The sequence below is a fragment of the Tachypleus tridentatus genome, chromosome 10 (genome assembly GCF_004210375.1).
Source record: "Tachypleus tridentatus isolate NWPU-2018 chromosome 10, ASM421037v1, whole genome shotgun sequence".
Lineage (NCBI taxonomy): Eukaryota > Metazoa > Arthropoda > Merostomata > Xiphosura > Limulidae > Tachypleus > Tachypleus tridentatus.
In genome coordinates, this window is record NC_134834.1 from 41,009,849 (window position 1) to 41,022,159 (window position 12,311).

Below are 12,311 nucleotides of genomic sequence, written 5' to 3' on the forward strand. Positions count from 1 at the left end.
TTTTAATGGGGCCAAATTACCACAAAAAATATAATTTTAGGGTTTTTGACAATTACTCTGCCGTATTTCGGTCAAATTCCATTGGAATTGGTACAAAAATATATTTTTATTGGTTCCAAACACACACACACACATATATATATATATATATACAACTTAAAATTTTTTAACTTTTGCTCAATATTTCAGCTAGAAAAACACAATTTAGGGTTTTCGTGAACTATTTACGTGTACGACACACTGCTAACACGATATTTGGTAGAAAGATATTTTCTTGCAGGTCCCAAGCAGTGATATAAACAGTTTTCGATTTCTCTACCTTTTTCATTCTAATTTATTTTAATCGTTTCAATAGTGATCAGGATATATAACTGTACAATGGAAAAGACGTGGACCTTGTGCAGTACAAGGTCACCAAAATACGAAGTTAAAATACAAAACACCTTTTCGTTCACCACTAGGTAGATAAATTATGTTTGTTTGTTTGGAATTTCGCACAAAGCAACTCGAGGGCTATCTGTGCTAGCCGTCCCTAATTTAGCAGTGTAAGACTAGAGGGAAGGCAGCTAGTCATCACCACCCACCGCCAACTCTTGGGCTACTCTTTTACCTACGAATAGTGGGATTGACCGTCACATTATACACCCCCACGGCTGGGAGGGCGAGCATGTTTAGCGCGACGCAGGCGCGAACTCGCGACCCTCGGATTACGAGTCGCACGCCTCACGCGCTTGGCCATGCCGGGCCCAGATAAATTATGAACTATTAATAATAACTTTAAAGTACTGTAACTATATAAGTGTTACGTAAAAGTTTTCAACAAAAAAGGAGCTCAAAGTCAATCATAAATAATTTATAAGTAGATTGCCACTTCAAACGATATACATAACAACTATACTCCTAAAAAGCACATAACGTAGTATTTCATATTCTGAATTTATTACTTCTTTTGTCTCAACGTGGCCAGGTGGTTAGTTAGGGCTCTCGACTCGTAATTTGAGGATCGCGGATTTGAATTCCCGTCACACCAAACATGATCGCCCTTTCAGCAGTGGTGGCGTTATATGTGCAGTCAATCCCACTATTTGTTGGTAATAGAGTAGCCCAAGAGTTGGCGGTGGGTAATAATGACTAATTGCTTTCCCTCTAGTTTTACACTGCAAAATTAGGACGGCTAGCGCAGATAGCCCTCATGTAGCTTTGCGCGAAATTCAAAAACAAAATTACTTGTTTTATGATACTGTACTTTTATTATATTCTTCCTCACGTAATTATTACAACTTGAAATTAACGTGGTTTTCAGTGCTAAGAATATATACGTTTTTTTTTTCCTTTTGTCATTATAAGAAGCAAGAGGGGTTAGGTTTCTGAAAGCAGTACCTTGAAAATACTGAATTCTCATTAATCACAGCGACTGGAAGTTGGCTTTGAAAATGAACCTCTAAAATATACTACTACTTATTTGTGATTCAACTATACAAAGGGGAAAATATACAAGTTGTGAAATTGAGTTCGATACAGTAATTCCCTAAAATTTCAATTTTTCCATGTGAAAAGTAGAGTTGTTTCAAATCAATCATATGCAGTTATTCCTATATTTTAACAACAGTATGGCACAAGAATATGGAACTATCTCGTGATAATAGCTCGTTCAATACTTATGATATCAATACTGTCGTAAACTTGTATTTTCAGCATTTTAATTTAGACGTTATCTAGAGGACACGTGATGATAAGTTACCTATAAAGTTTGAGAATAATAACTGAAAGGCTTTGCGAAATGTATGGAAATAAGGCTACATGACAATACAATTGAGCCGGTCAGCTGGTAGCAGTGAATCAGTGTCAGTTATCGTATGTATTCAGTTATTCGAGCGATTGTTCGAGAAATATATTCTCAAGCCGGCTGGTATGGGAATTAGAATTTTATTTTAATTAATGTTCAAAACAACGTTTCGACCTTCTTAGGTCGTCTTCATTTTTACTTTAAGTGCGCTTCTCGTCATTACGAATTACTTCACCAAAGAGATTATGAGAAGTGTACATTTGTAGTGTTTCTTTGTGTATTGTGTTATCTGTTTAAACTCCAGTATGCCTGAACTTACCTACATTATGCCATTGTTAACATTCCTAATATTAGCCTAATATTAATAACCTTTCAAGTTGCTCTATTAGGCCCCACTTTTCGTAGGAGTGTTAACCGAATAAGTTCATGCGATCTCAACGAAACTGAGAAATTTAAACCAAAAAAATAATCAGTGGATGAAACATTTCTTTCATCCAACAATGCCGAAAGGAAAAAAAAAAAAAAAACAACAAATCCCTAATTTGGTGAAGATAAAACTGTCCAAGAATTTTAATCAGTGTGCAAAGATCATCGATAATTTACAGAATAAACTGCTAAAAGCTATGTTAAACGTTAACCTGAAGATGACCCAAGAAGGTCGAAACGTTGTTGTGTACTTTATTTTAATTAAAGTTTCAGTACTCATACTATCTGTCTTGAAAATATATTTTTACTTCAAGTGGGTTTCTCATCATCACGAATTATTTGAGAACTAGTAAAGTTTACTTTTACATTAGTCGTATTAACAATAACAATGTATTTCTGTATGAACACGAGTTTTAAACATACGTCTACAAGTTATAACAGTGTACGGAGAAAGCAGTTTGCAGAAACGATGAGGAGGAAATAAGCTGATTTGTTATTACTACATGAACTGGGTTTACATTTTTTTTCGCTGAATATTTTTAAAAGAACTATGTACGACAATAAATGTCAGAAGAAGGGGGAAAGGAATATAGTACATTGGGTGAACTTTAAATTTTGACACGACTTCATTGCAATATGAAAGATTTACTGGAGTTAATGAAACAGTTAAAACAATTTACGAGGACTCAATAGAAAATTAAAAGAAGCTCAAGACGAAATACCGAAAATCAGAAGGCAGAAAAAAAAACAACAGAAGAATAAGAAAGCATGGAAGGCACACCAAGTTGTGTTTGAAATCATTTTCTGAGTGAGAGTGAACAACAAATTATTCTTCTTGTTGCCATTGTAAAGAACCAGCTTCGACAATATTAAGTAATCTCCTAGCTGCTAGCCATAACAAGTATCAAGCATTAGCAGGGGTCTTGTCCAACAGGTATGTGGTGAAACACCAGATATAAATATTCAGAGCAGAGTTCCACAACAGGGTATGGAAGAAGGAAGGCCAAAGTTATAGAAGATTTGGACCAGCTTACTCAAATATCTTACCTGGACGACACTTATGAAATGATAGATTCATTGACACTTGACCAATTTACAAATACCATAACAGATGAGGATATGTGAATTAGGCTGAAGCAATGTAATTGTGCATATTTCAAAGAAGCTCTCCAGTTAGCGATGGAGTTTAAATCTATTAAAATTACAGACAAACAAGTAAAGCTACCATCTAGAAGTTGTAGGGTCAACAGATCAAATGGTACTGAAACACAACTGTTACTTAAAGTGAAGGAAATAAACCACACACCAATAAGTATTTCAAGTGCAAGTTGGCAGGGCATATTGCCAGGAACTGTATAGAATAAGAACTACTACCAAAGGATACCACAGGGAAGGAATTGTTATAAATGTAGGAAACCTGTTTATTACAGTCAAGACTGTGAGGAATCAACAGTTGTTGATATACCAAGGAGGTAATACTCCAAACACAAGTCTTTGAGCCAAATCAAAGAAACAACAAAAGGCTAACCAAACCTTGTGAAACAGGAATTATTCAGACTGAAGTATCAGGCATGTCCTTAGGTATTGATGGTTGGAATAGTTCTCATGGATGTGAAATATAAAGATGTCATATACAACTTAACCAAAGAAAAAATTAAATCAGCTTGTGATATGAGAAAGAGGTGAATGGGGCCACTGTGTTTGATTCAGTATGTAAGCCACATCTCAGCAAAATATGAATATATGAGGTTCTTATATTCTATACAACAGAGAAGTACTTTGGAGCTATGAAGATAAGGAAACCATAATTGTGTCAGACAGTTAGGAGCAACCAGAAGAATCTGACATACAGTGACATGGATAATCAAGTTAGATGAGAGGATAAACTTAAAGATACCATTTGATCCAATCCTGGCTGAGTGTCTCAACAGCTAAGGCATGTGGATGAGGAACTGAATACCAAAAAAGAGAAACCATATGTAAAGCGAGGAAGCTGAAGAGGATAATCACACCAATGTGGATATACTGAGGGAGAAGGTATATCTCAAAAATCCATCAGATCAGTGGAGTGTCTCAGAAAGGAGGTACATGGTGGATGAGTACTGTAAAAGAGTTGTAAGTATACGATGAAGGCAAGAAAACAGGGCATGGAATAAACAGATAAGATTATCAGAGTCAGCCTTCCCCATATGGACAAAATGATCTGAGGCATATGTAGGATGAGGCAAGTTACCACCCACTTGTAATTCAGACACAAAAAGTTTAGCATGAACCTTAATGTCAGAAGGAAGGAAAACAAAATACTGAGAAGAGGGAGTTTAATTTAATAAAAACAGAACAAAATTAAATCAGGGAAATTGATGAAACAGAAAACATTTGAGAAATCATGTATTAACAGAATGAGTTAGGTTTAGCATATTCTGCAGGAAAGGCATGGCATAGTCAGGTGGAGAAAAAAAGGCTGTTGAAATCCTTGTCATGATGAATAGGTTCAACAGAATTAGGAGGAAATTTAGCAATATCAGGAGAAAATGCTCAACTCATGTAATGATTAATTTCCCCCCCAAAAAAGTGAAAAATTCCTCAGCTGAGTTTCCCCAACCTGAAGCCTGTGTAATGGCACTGAAAGTAGGTGGTTGATTCTCTAAAGTGATTATACAGAATTAGAAATTCATCAAGCAACAATGAATTATTAGAAGAAAAAAAGACAAACAAAGAGAAGTTATCACATAAAACTACAAAAATAAACTATTGCAAAAAATATTTCCATTACATATGAAGTATTTAAAAAAAAGCTTCAATAGAGCACAATAAAAAAAAACATCAGCACTAGAGGAATGTCTAAAGAGAATAAATAAAGTGAGTTGCCCATCAGGAGGAAGCATCACACTCCTATTAGTGGAGGGTTATTGCATGAAACACAACTGAACCACAATGACTGTGAGGCATTTCAGAACACAAGGCTTGTGGCATGCAAAACATTTTTTGCATATACAAGGCAGCACTAAACAAGAGTGTATGTCTATATATACATACATACATGTGAAAAAACATCACTGATAACCAAATGTAAGAACTCTGCAAGGTAAAAATGTAAATATGACTAAAGGAATCATGAGAATAAGAGTAGCTTATAGCTAATAATTATTACTATGAAGAAGAAAACCTCCTAAGTCAAATCATAATGTGTGGGACAAAATACTGACGATGGGTCAAAGTAGAAGTTCATATGAAAGACTACCAAGAAAAGTAAGATAATTAGAAGAAATGACCTTGCTAAAAAGGCCTTCCTTAATTTGCTTAGAGTATATCTTTAGTCATGTATTTAATCTTTCAAAATTTTCATACAGGTATTCCGCATGTAGTAAGAAATTATTTTAATTGAATGCCAATAAGTGGTAAACAGACTAATCCTTTTACTTTACTGGCATATCTCTAGCAGCTCATATCACTATAGTATGTGGATACATCTTTCCACCCCTTTAGTTAAAAAGCAAAATTTTAATTTTTTTTTTATAGATCCTCAGCGACACTCCAGTAGGTTACAAACTTTTACTTTCCTTAAGGGGTGAATTAGGTTAAGTAGGGATTAAGAAGAATTAGTGAGCCAAGTTATTCTTTTCAGTGAATCAAATAATAGTTGTGAGTGGAATAAAATTTGATCTTCATCAGTCATTGACTAGATGATTCAATAAGCACCAATTACTGTTTTATTGTGTCAGAAATTTGAAGGTTTGTTAAGGTATTTAAGATATAATTGGAATTTGAAAGAACATATTCAATACAGATTTTTCATAGAAACTTCTTCAGGATTTTGTGTATTTTTATATAGTTAATTTGTTGTGTAAAAACAACGTAAGTTTTGGTGGATATTTTTCTTTTGTAACAAAGACTCTAAAGCTCTCACACAAGAATTATATGTTTCCACAGGTTAGTATTTTTTCTTTCATTGTATTTAAAAAAGTTTATGTTGTGGTAGGGTTTCATGTTTTGTAAAAGAAATTTAGCTTCATTTGGCTACTGTTACTTTTACTTAAGAGTGAGTGCTGTACAGCTATAGAGCTCTGACCACTAATTCATAGATGTTTATATCTGCCAAATGCAAACTAGTTTTAAAAAATCACTTCATTTTAAGAGTGAAATATTGTTAATGGAGCACTGTTATTCATATTTGGTAAAGTTGTTTAGTGGTTGGTTGGTTGATTGATTTAGTGTTTTATGGCACAAAGCAGCTAGGCTATCTGCACCAAACATCTGGTAAAAAAGTTAAAAGTAAATTTAGTAAAATTCATAAAAGAAAATTAAGGTAAAACAAAATAAAGTTTAAAAAACAACAACACATAAATAGCATAAAACCAATGTTTACATCTAGTCTACAACATTAAGAGAAAAACTACAGTAATTCAAGTTGTAAAGGACTTTCTCTAGCATAACTGTAATTATCATAACTCGTCAGGAAAACTAACAGTTTTAAACCAGTATAAAAACCACTGTCAGTCACCTGAAGTTAGCCTTTCCAGTCATGGTTCCGAGTTATTTGACGTTATGGCCATTTTCAAAAAGGAAAGTAATGAAAAGGTTTTAAAAAACGTGTAGCAAAATTATAATAATAACTCGCCAGAATGACTAATGGGTAGTTCAAACAGCAGTGTTAGTCACCTGAAGTTGGCCTTTCCAGTCCTGGTTTCAAGTTATTTAATGTTATGGCCAGTTTCTAATTTCAAATCAAACTAGATGAGCTGTGATTTTTAAAAGGGAGCCACATTAAAATGGTGTGATGTATAAATTAAAAAAACTTAAGTAGCATTAAAAAAATTGATAGCCTTTACAAAACTAAAAACATTACCAAGGTGAACAGTGTCACCATTGCCAATGACACTGTCCAATGTTATGGATAAACCTTGGGACAAAACATGTCTAAAATGGTGTCGTCATTGAGAGTCATAATGATGGCAAGACAGTAAAAATGTGGCTTATTGTGACCTGAGTGTCAAACAAACAACACATTGGTGCATCAGTCCCAGATAAAAGAAAATGATGAGTTAAAAAATTGTGACCAATGCATAGTCTAGTTAGAACAACTTCCTCTTTCTGATCCTTATGGAAGCAAGACGACTAAAGTCCAATAGAAGGTTTTATTTGGAAAAGCTTGTTTTCACATTGCTCACTCCAAGTTGACTGCCAACTGGCACAGAGCCGAGTCTTGAATACAGGACTACAGTCCATGTATGGAACAGGCAAAGCGGTGATAGTGCCAGAGTAGACAGATTTAGTTGCAGTGTCAACTAGCTTGTTTCCGCGAATACCAATGTGGCCTGGTATACAGAAAAACTGGATAGAAATAGATGTTAAAGAGAAATGGGCCAGTTGGTTTTGAATATCAGTGAGAACAGGGTGAGAACTAACGTTGAAGCTATTACAGGGCCAGTATAGAACTAAGCAAGTCAGAATAAATAGTGCAATTTGAGTACTGCTTATCTTGTATGTGACCTAAGGCAAGAAAAATGGCATATAGTTCAGCAGTGAACACAGAAACTGCAGAGGGGATTCTGTGCACAACAACCCATGGCAGAGCTCTGCCATGTGTATAAATGAGAATGGAAGGATAGTTTGAAATATAATCAGCAAATAAAAGATGATACTTCCAATTGGGAGTATCTGTTTTTCTCAGATGACTGAAAGAAAGGTCACATTTGGGGACTATGATAAGCCATGGTGGGATGGGCTGACCAGTTGATACAGCAATGTTATACAAAGACAGACCCAATTCATCCAACTGCACCTGGATAAGAAGGCCAAAAAGAAAAATGGCTGATCATCTGTTTTGAAAAAGCATGGTCCAACAAGGAAGGAAAACACAACCCTAGGTGAGATGCTGTGTTAAGGATCATAGCTTTGAAGCACACAATAAAGACAGTTGCAAATGACAGAGATGTAGAGGAGGTTCATGAGACTCTGTGAACAAGCTTTGGACCGGGGAAGTGCAGAGCTGAAGTTCCTGATGATGAATGTGGTCAAGCTACTTCAAGGCTGAGGTCCTGGCAGAGCCATAGACTAGTCAAATAAGAACACAACATATCTTTAGCAAAGAAAATCAATCCACTCCTCCAGTAGTGGATGAGAGAGCATGAAGAATGTTCAGTGCTCTTGTACATTTGACTCACAGCTGCTTGATGTATGGTATAAAGGTCAGCTTATGGTCAAAGATAAGCCCCAAAAACTTTGTCTCAGAGACAACAGGTAGCAGAACTTCACTGACACAGAGTTCAGGATTGGGGTGAATAACTTATTGGCAGCAAAAGTGCATGCAAATGCTTTTAGAGAGAGAGAAGTTAAAACTGATTGAGGGCAGTCTGTAGCTGCTGCTCAATACACCTCATGCTCAATGACTGACACGAGATGTGAAAGTTGTCGACATAGAGCCTGTTTGCAACAGCAAGAGGGAATTATTCAGTGATGGCATTAATCATTATACTGAAAAGTGTGACACTCAAAACACAGCCCTGAGGTACTCCAATTTCCTGTAAAAAAGAACAGGAAAGTGTTGAAACTACATATGCTTGGAATCGTCTGTCCAATAAAATTTTTTAATATAAAATGGGCAAATAGCCACGTAACCCATGTAAATGGAGGTCTTGCAAAATGCCATATCTCCATGTAGTATAATAAGCCTTCTCAAGGTCAAAGAGTATTGATACAAGATGTTGTTTGAGAAAGGTTTCTCTGTTTGATGTTTCAAGTCAAATCAGGTGGTCCAAGGTGGAGTGCTGTCACTGGAATCCATACTGGGAGGGCAAGAGGAGGTTGTTTGATTCGAGGAACCATACAAGATGAACATTAACCATCCTCTCTAAGGTCTTATGGAGACAGCTCATTAAAGCAATTGGATAGGTAGTTTGAAAAAATCTTGAAATTCTTCCCAGGCTTAGAGAAAGGTAGGACAATAGCCTGGCACCAGCAAAAACATTCTCTTGCCAGATCCAGTTACAAACAATCAGATAAATAGCAAGAGAAGCAGGAGATAAATGGCACAGCATTTCATAGCGTATGTCATCATGTCTGACTGATGTACTGCCAGACTGATGAAGGACCAGTTTGAGCTTCATTAGTGTACAAAAGTACTTATAGTCATAGAGACAATCAGCTCGAAAGGAAAGAGGTGATTGCTGTACCCGAGTCTTGATAGCTAAGAAGGTGATGGATGAAACAGAAGTGCTAGATACCCAGCAAAAGCATACACCAAGAATACTGGCGATGCTCTGAATATCAGCTACTTCCTGGCCCTTAGAGAGCAAAATTTACAGAAGGACAGAATTATATTGCCCTCTGACCTTTCAAATATTGTCCCATATGTCTTTGGAATTGGTGGTAGAAGAGATGATGGTTGTGAACTTAATCCAAGATTCCTTCTGGCTTTGATGTCTTACCTGCCAAGCATGTGCATGGGCCTGCTAGAAAGCGATGAGCTTCAAGAGTGTGAAATACCTATGAAAAGTATCCCAATCTGTTTTTGAGCCTTCCTTGCCATGTGGTAGGCAGGATTCTATCATGGATGAGGACATCTTGGACAACGTGTCAAGGTTTGAGGAACACATAGAGCAGCTGCTTGTATAATACAGTCAGCCACTACTGCCAAGCAGTCATCTATTGATGGCTTACAGACAATGGCAGGATCAAGTTCTGCAAGAGCAGTGAAAGAGGACCAGTTGGCTTTATTCAGCTTTCATTGGGGCATGTAGGTCGGGTGACATTGACCATGGCCAATTTCTCTCAAAATATTACTACCTCGTGGGTTATTGTCAACCCTCCATGAAAAGTGGGAGAATAGTGAAGGGGAGCAAACTGAGAGATCAACAGAGTAAAGGACTGACTAGGTGCATGAAAATAATTAAAAGAACTAGTATTGAAAAGAGAGCATATGCTCTACACAGCAACCCCTCCCATCACATCAATATCAGTACTTCCCCAGAGGGAATTATGTCCATTTAAGGCCTCCCAAGATTAAAAAGGGAGATGGCAGCTGTTCAACAAGAGCATCAAGGTGTGATTGATCACAGGTCCCTTCAGGAGACAGGTGGAAAGAACAAACAACCTATTATTTCTGTACAAAGAAAACTACTGAAAAGTGACTGTAATGGCAGGTTTCAGAAATGGTTCCTATCAGGAAAGACACATGATGATAGGAAGGAATCAGTGTTTTGATGTCATCCAGATTAGAACATAAACCTCGACAGTTCCATTGTATCAAATTGGCTGTTTTTATTTGTGTAGGCAAATTAGATGGAGAGCCCTTCTGTTTTTGGCCACGTCTTTTTTTTTTTATTCAAGAGAGGTCTGTCGACCTCCATGGATCCTGCCCTGTTCAACTGGGCATTGGAAGAGGATTCCATTAACTGAGGACGTGAATGAATGATCATTTTGCATCTCGGGGAGGGAGAAGAAGATGTGTACCTGAGGAAATGCTTGTACCCAGAACCAAAGAAAGTGAATCTTGGGGTTTACTGGAATGAATGTTAGGGACAGAGATGGGTGTTGTAATTGATTCTTCAACTTTTTTAACCATGGAGGTCAAAAGTTTTTACATATGGTTTGAGAATGATTCTTGTGGAGGCATGTAGAGATCCATCTGCACTTCCAATGTAGTAGTGAAATGAAGTGCAGCAGCATACGTTCGAGATGAAGTGGTGGACAGTAACTTTCAAGCCTTAGGATAAGAATTGTCTTGAATCATTTTAAAATGCTGCACCTCTTTTTCTTTCAGCCACTTAGGACAAGAATGAAAGTAGAATGGGTGAAAGCTATTGCAATTAATGCACTGAGGTTCTGTTTCACACTCATAGGCATCAAGGTCCTTGCCACTGCAACAAGCACACGTCAAGGAACCACAACATGATGTTTGAGTGAATGAGCTGATGACACTGGAAACATCCACAAGGGTTTGGAATATATGGCCATACCTTGTAATTAAGATAACCTGCCTTGATGGTGGCAGGTGGACATAGTGATGTAAATGTTAAAATGAGGCCATTAGTCGCATCATAATTCCATCTTTGCGAGCGGAGATGCGCCTTACTGCAGAAACTCCTTGGGTGGTGAAACCAGTGAGAATCTCTGAATCAGGAATGTTCTTCAAATCCCTCTCAACTATAGCTCCTTATAACAAATTTGAAGTAGCATGGGATGTAATCTCAATGTAATCTCCCCAATTACCTTTGAATGTAAGAGGAGTTAACTGTGATTAGATGTGGATGTTTCCACCAATACATCACCAGACTGAAGCTTTTTCACTGACTTTGGAGAGCCAACAATTCCCTCCAGCCCCTTCTGAATAAAAAAAAGGGAAACATTTGTCCTAAAGGTTTGTCTGAAAGAGAATGTAATATAAGAAAATGAGGCATAGATGTTACAGATGTTGAAGTTTGCTGCTCAGAATCTTCCAGATGTGGTCATTTACCTATGGATAATTTTTCACTATTTTATTTAAATTTTTATTTGAGGACTCTATAATAAAGAATGTTTCAGTGCCCACTGATTCCACCCACCATGGAGCCCTATGAGGGTACATACTACAATGCCAAACAAGGACACTGCAGGAATGCCAAGGTTTTGTGAGCAATATACCCAAACACACGATGCAATGTCCACAACACCTGTTGAGAACATCCAACACTGGTACTTGGTTGACCCTAGCCCAAGTGAAGGAAAAGGTGTAAAACTTAACCAGTCCTGAGAGAAAACTGAGAGAGCGAATATTATTAACTCAAGTTTTGTATATACACAAACACACACACTATTTTTAGTCCAATTTGAAGTTTTGTGTAAATTAACATAACACAACAAATTAAAGGATTTAAAGGAGCAGAATGTTAAGGGATAAAGAATACATACCAGTGTTGTATGATTTTAAGTAGGTACATGATAATACCTAAGTAGTTAGAAAGTATAATTTTTAATATCACAAAAAACTAAATACCTCTTCAGATTCAGACTGAATTTTATATATCTGTATGTTTTTAACTGATGCTTGTGTATTTCATTTGTTACTATTTATTTTGCATGTTATTTATGCAAATTCAAAAACACTGAGTAAATATTTTTT

The 12,311-nt window shown here is 36.6% G+C and overlaps 1 protein-coding gene across 2 annotated transcripts in view; it reads right to left on the minus strand.

Moving 5' to 3' along the window:
• The window catches only part of LOC143229126 (putative ribonuclease ZC3H12C), a 62,029-nt gene that overhangs the window by 33,441 nt on the left and 16,277 nt on the right, over positions 1-12,311 (minus strand). The window lies entirely within an intron of this gene.